The sequence below is a fragment of the Schistocerca gregaria genome, unplaced genomic scaffold (assembly GCF_023897955.1).
Source record: "Schistocerca gregaria isolate iqSchGreg1 unplaced genomic scaffold, iqSchGreg1.2 ptg000484l, whole genome shotgun sequence".
NCBI lineage: Eukaryota > Metazoa > Arthropoda > Insecta > Orthoptera > Acrididae > Schistocerca > Schistocerca gregaria.
In genome coordinates this window covers 2,411,118-2,417,351 of record NW_026061893.1, presented here as the reverse complement: position 1 = coordinate 2,417,351, position 6,234 = coordinate 2,411,118, and positions in this window count along the sequence as shown.

Here is a 6,234-nt window from a genome sequence, read left to right as displayed (position 1 = left end):
CCTAGGTCATGTCCAAGCCACCAAAGCCGGCTAAAAAGTGAATAATCGACAACCAAAACTTGAATTGTAGTACTTCTTACTGGCTATTACTTCAACTTAGAAGCTTCTTCTGTGTTCTACTATGGTGCTTTTAGTGTCTCCGCATACCGCAGCACGCGACATAGCTTTGCAGACGATAAATGTAACCGTTTCAGAGAGAAGAGCGGCCAATTTGACGATCTGGCTTTAAGTCAATTCGATAACAAATGACGAAAACGGACGAATTTCTCAGGTTTTTACTACATATGAACACTTTTCACGTTCTCCCGTGCAACGCGGCTGCTAGTCCTCCTTTCATGCAAAATCTTAAGGTTCCACCTCATGTCCAAGGCAACAAAGCCGGCTAAAAATCAATAATAGATAACCAAAACTTAAAAATATACTGCTTCTTACTGGCTATTGCTTCAACTTAGAAGCTTCTTGTGTGTTCTACTATGGTGCTTTTAATGTCTCCGCACACCGCAGCACGCGACATAGCTTTGCAGACGATAAATGTAACCGTCTCAGAGAGAAAAGCGGCCAATGTGACGATCTGGCTTTAAGTCGATTCGATAACAAATGACGAAAACGGACGGATTTCTCAGGTTTTTACTACATATGAACACTTTTCACATTCTCCCGTGAAACGCGGCTGCTACTCCTCCTTTCATGCAAAATCTTATGGTCCTAGGTTATGTCCAAGCCACCAAAGCCGGCTAAAAAGTGAATATTTGACAACTGAAACTTGAATTTCACTACTTCTTACTGGCTACTACTTCAACTTAGAAGCTTCTTCTGTGTTCTACTATGGTGCTTTTAGTATTTCGGCAAACCGCAGCACGCGACATAGCTTTGCAGACGATAAATGTAACCGTTTCAGAGAGAAAAGCGGCCAATGTGACGATCTGTCTTTAAGCCGATTCGATAACAAATGACGAAAACGGACGGATTTCTAAGGCTTTTACTAGATATGATCCCTTTTCACATTCTCCCGTGCAACGCGGCTGCAAGTCCTCCTTTCATGCAAAATCTTAAGGTTCCACCTCATGTCCAAGGCACCAAAGCCGGCTAAATATCAATAATCGATAACCAAAACTTGAATTGTACTGCAGCTTACTGGCTATTGCTTCCACTTAGAAGCTTCTTCTGTGTTCTACTATGGTGCTTTTAGTGTCTCCGCATACCGAAGCACGCGACATAGCTTTGCAGACGATAAACGTAACCGTCTCAGAGAGAAAAGCGGCCAATTTGTCGATATGGCTTTAAGTCGATTCGATAACAAATGACGAAAACAGACGGATTTCTCAGGTTTTTACCACATATGAACACTTTTCACATTCTCCCGTGAAACGCGGCTGCTACTCCTCCTTTCATGCAAAATCTTATGGTCCTAGGTTATGTCCAAGCCACCAAAGCAGGCTAAAAAGTGAATATTTGACAACTAAAACTTGAATTGTACTACTTCTTACTGGCTATTACTTTAACTTAGAAGCTTCTTCTGTGTTCTGATATGGAGCTTTTAGTGTCTCCGCATACCGCAGCACGCGACATAGCTTTGCAGACGATAAGTGTAACCGTTTCAGAGAGAAGAGCGGCCAATGTGACGATCTGGCTTTAAGTCGATTCGATAACAAATGACGAAAACGGACGGATTTCTCAGGTTTTTACTACATGTGAACACTTTTTACATCCTCCCGTGCAACGCGGCTGTAAGTCCTCCTTTCATGCAAAATCTTATGGTCCTAGGTCATGTCCAAGCCACCAAAGACGGCTAAAATGTGAATAATCGACAACTAAAAATTGAATTATACCACATCTTACTCTCTATTACTTCAACTTAGAAGCTTCTTCTGTGTTCTACTATGGTGCTTTTAGTGTCTCCGCATACCGCAGCACGCAACATAGCTTTGCAGACGATAAATGTAACCGTCTCAGAGAGAAGAGCGGCCAATTTGACGATCTGGCTTTAAGTCAATTCGATAACAAATGACGAAAACGGACGAATTTCTCAGGTTTTTACTACATATGAACCCTTTTCACGTTCTCCCGTGCAACGCGGCTGCTAGTCCTCGTTTCATGCAAAATCTTAAGGTTCCACCTCATGTCCAAGTCACCAAAGCCGGCTAAAAATCAATAATCGATAACCAAAACTTAAAAATATACTGCTTCTTACTGGCTATTGCTTCAACTTAGAAGCTTCTTCTGTGTTCTACTATGGTGCTTTTAATGTCTCCGCACACCGCAGCACGCGACATAGCTTTGCAGATGATAAATGTAACCGTCTCAGAGAGAAAAGCGGCCAATGTGACGATCTGGCTTTAAGTCGATTCGATAACAAATGACGAAAACGGACGGATTTCTCAGGATTTTACTACATATGAACACTTTGCACATTCTCCCGTGCAACGCGGCTGCAAGTCCTCCTTTCATGCAAAATCTTACGGTCCTAGGTCATGTCCAAGCCACCTAAGCCGGCTAAAAAGTGAATAATCGACAACTAAAACTTGAATTGTACTACATCTTACTGGCTATTGCTTCAACTTAGAAGCTTCTTCTGTGTTCTACTATGGTGCTTTTAGTGTCTCCGCATACCGCAGAATGCGACATAGCCTTGCAGACGATAAATGTAACCGCTTTAGAGAGAAGAACGGCCAATGTGTTGATCTGTCTTTAAGTCGATTCGATAACAAATGACGAAAACGGACTCATATCGCAGGTTTTTACTACATATGAACACTTTTCACATTCTCCCGTGCAACGCGGCTGCTAGTCCTCCTTTCATGCAAAATCTTAAGGTCCTAGGTCATGTCCAAGCCACCAAAGCCGGCTAAAAAGTGAATAATCGGCCACTAAAACTTGAATTGTACTACTTCTTACTGGCTATTACTTCAACTTAGGAGCTTCTTCTGTGTTCTACTATGGTGCTTTTAATGTCTCCGCACACCGCAGCACGCGACATAGCTTTGCAGACGATAAATTTAACCGTCTCAGAGAGAAAAGCCTCCAATGTGACGATCTGGCTTTAAGTCGATTCGATAACAAATGTCGAAAACGGAAGGATTTCTCAGGTTTTTACTACATATGAACACTTTTCACATTTTCCCGTGCAACGCGGCTGCTAGTCCTACTTTCATGCAAAATCTTAAGGTTCTTGGTCATGTCCAAGCCACCAAAGCGGGCAAAAAAGTGAATAATCGACAACTAAAACTTGAATTGTACTACTTCTTACTGGCTATTACTTGAACTTAGAAGCTTCTTCTGTGTTCTACTACGGTGCTTTTAGTGTCTCCGCATACCGCAGCACGCGACATAGCTTTGCAGACGATAAATGTAACCGTCTCAGAGAGAAAAGCGGCCAATGTGACGATCTGGCTTTAAGTCGATTCGATAACAAATGACGAGAACGGACGGATTTCTCAGGTTTTTACTACATATGAACACTTTTCACATTCTCCCGTGCAACGCGGCTGCTAGTCCTCCTTTCATGCAAAATCTTAAGGTCCTAGGTCATGTCTAAGCCACCAAAGCCGGCTAAAAAGTGAATAATCGACAACTAAAACTTGAATTGTTCTACTTCTTACTGGCTATTACATCAACATAGAAGCTTCTTCTGTGTTCTACTATGGTGCTTTAAAGTCTCCGCATACCGCAGAATGCGACATAGCCTTGCAGACGATAAATGTAACCGCTTTAGAGAGAAGAACGGCCAATGTGTTGATCTGTCTTTAAGTCGATTCGATAACAAATGACGAAAACGGACTTATATCGCAGGTTTTTACTACATATGAACACTTTTCACATTCTCCCGTGCAACGCGGCTGCTAGTCCTCCTTTCATGCAAAATCTTAAGGTCCTAGGTCATGTCCAAGCCACCAAAGCCGGCTAAAAAGTGAATAATCGGCCACTAAAACTTGAATTGTACTACTTCTTACTGGCTATTACTTCAACTTAGGAGCTTCTTCTGTGTTCTACTATGGTGCTTTTAATGTCTCCGCACACCGCAGCACGCGACATAGCTTTGCAGACGATAAATTTAACCGTCTCAGAGAGAAAAGCGGCCAATGTGACGATCTGGCTTTAAGTCGATTCGATAACAAATGTCGAAAACGGACGGATTTCTCAGGTTTTTACTACATATGAACACTTTTCACATTTTCCCGTGCAACGCGGCTGCTAGTCCTACTTTCATGCAAAATCTTAAGGTTCTTGGTCATGTCCAAGCCACCAAAGCGGGCAAAAAAGTGAATAATCGACAACTAAAACTTGAATTGTACTACTTCTTACTGGCTATTACTTGAACTTAGAAGCTTCTTCTGTGTTCTACTACGGTGCTTTTAGTGTCTCCGCATACCGCAGCACGCGACATAGCTTTGCAGACGATAAATGTAACCGTCTCAGAGAGAAAAGCTGCCAATGTGACGATCTGGCTTTAAGTCGATTCGATAACAAATGACGAGAACGGACGGATTTCTCAGGTTTTTACTACATATGAACACTTTTCACATTCTCCCGTGCAACGCGGCTGCTAGTCCTCCTTTCATGCAAAATCTTAAGGTCCTAGGTCATGTCTAAGCCACCAAAGCCGGCTAAAAAGTGAATAATCGACAACTAAAACTTGAATTGTTCTACTTCTTACTGGCTATTACTTCAACATAGAAGCTTCTTCTGTGTTCTACTATGGTGCTTTAAAGTCTCCGCATACCGCAGCACGCGACATAGCTTTGCAGACGATAAATGTAACCGTTTTAGAGAGAAAAGCGGCGAATGTGACGATCTGGCTTGAAGTCGATTCGATGACAAATGACGAAGACGGACGAATTTCTCAGGTTTTTACTACATATGAACACCTTTCACATTCTCCCGTGCAACGCGGCTGCAAGTCCTTCTTTCATGCAAAATCTTAAGGTCCTAGGCGGCTAAAAAGTGAATAATGGACAACTAAAACTTAAATTGTACTACTTCTTACTGGCTATTACTTTAACTTAGAAGCTTCTTCTGTGTTCTACTATGGTGCTTTTAGTGTCTCCGCAAACCGCAGCACGCGACATAGCTTTGCAGACGATAAATGTAACCGTCTCAGAGGGAAGAACGGCCAATGTGTTATTCTGTCTTTACGTCGATTCGATAACAAATGACGAATACGGACGGATTTCTAAGGTTTTTACTACATATGAACACTTTGCACATTCTCCCGTGCAACGCGGCTGCTACTCCTCCTTTCATGCAAAATCTTATGGTCCTAGGTCACGCCCAAGCCACCGAAGCCGGCTAAAAAGTGAATAATCGACATTAAAACTTGAATTCTACTATGTCTTACTGGCTATTACTTCAACTTAGAAGCTTCTTCTGTGTTCTACTATGGTGCTTTTAGTGTCTCCGCATACCGCAGTACGCGACATACCTTTGCAAACGATAAATGTAACCGTCTCAGAGATAAAAGCGGCCAATGTGACGATCTGGCTTTAAGTCGATTCGATAACAAATGACGAAAACGGACGGATTTCTCAGGTTTTTACTACATGTGAACACTTTTTACATCCTCCCGTGTAACGCGGCTGTAAGTCCTCCTTTCATGCAAAATCTTATGGTCCTTGGTCATGTCCAAGCCACCAAAGACGGCTAAAATGTGAATAATCGACAACTAAAACTTGAATTATACCACATCTTACTCTCTATTACTTCAACTTAGAAACTTCTTCTGTGTTCTGCTATGGTGCATTTAGTGTTCGGCAAACCGCAGCACGCGACATAGCTTTGCAGACGATAAATGTAACCGTTTTAGAGAGAAGAACGGCAAATGTGACGATCTGGCTTTAAGTCGATTCGATAACAAATGACGAAAACGGACGGATTTCTCAGGTTTTTACTACATATGAACCCTTTTCACATTCTCCCGTGCAACGCGGCTGCTAGTCCTCCTTTCATGCAAAATCTTAAGGTCTTAGGTCATGTCCAAGCCACCAAAGCCGGCTAAAAAGTGAATAATCGACAACTAAAACTTGAATTGCACTACTTCTTACTGGCTATTACTTCAACTTAGAAGCTTCTTCTGTGTTCTACTATGGTGCTTTTAGTGTCTCCGCATACCGCAGCACGCAACATAGCTTTGCAGACGATAAATGTAACCGTCTCAGAGAGAAGAGCGGCCAATTTGACGATCTGGCTTTAAGTCAATTCGATAACAAATGACGAAAACGGACGAATTTCTCAGGTTTT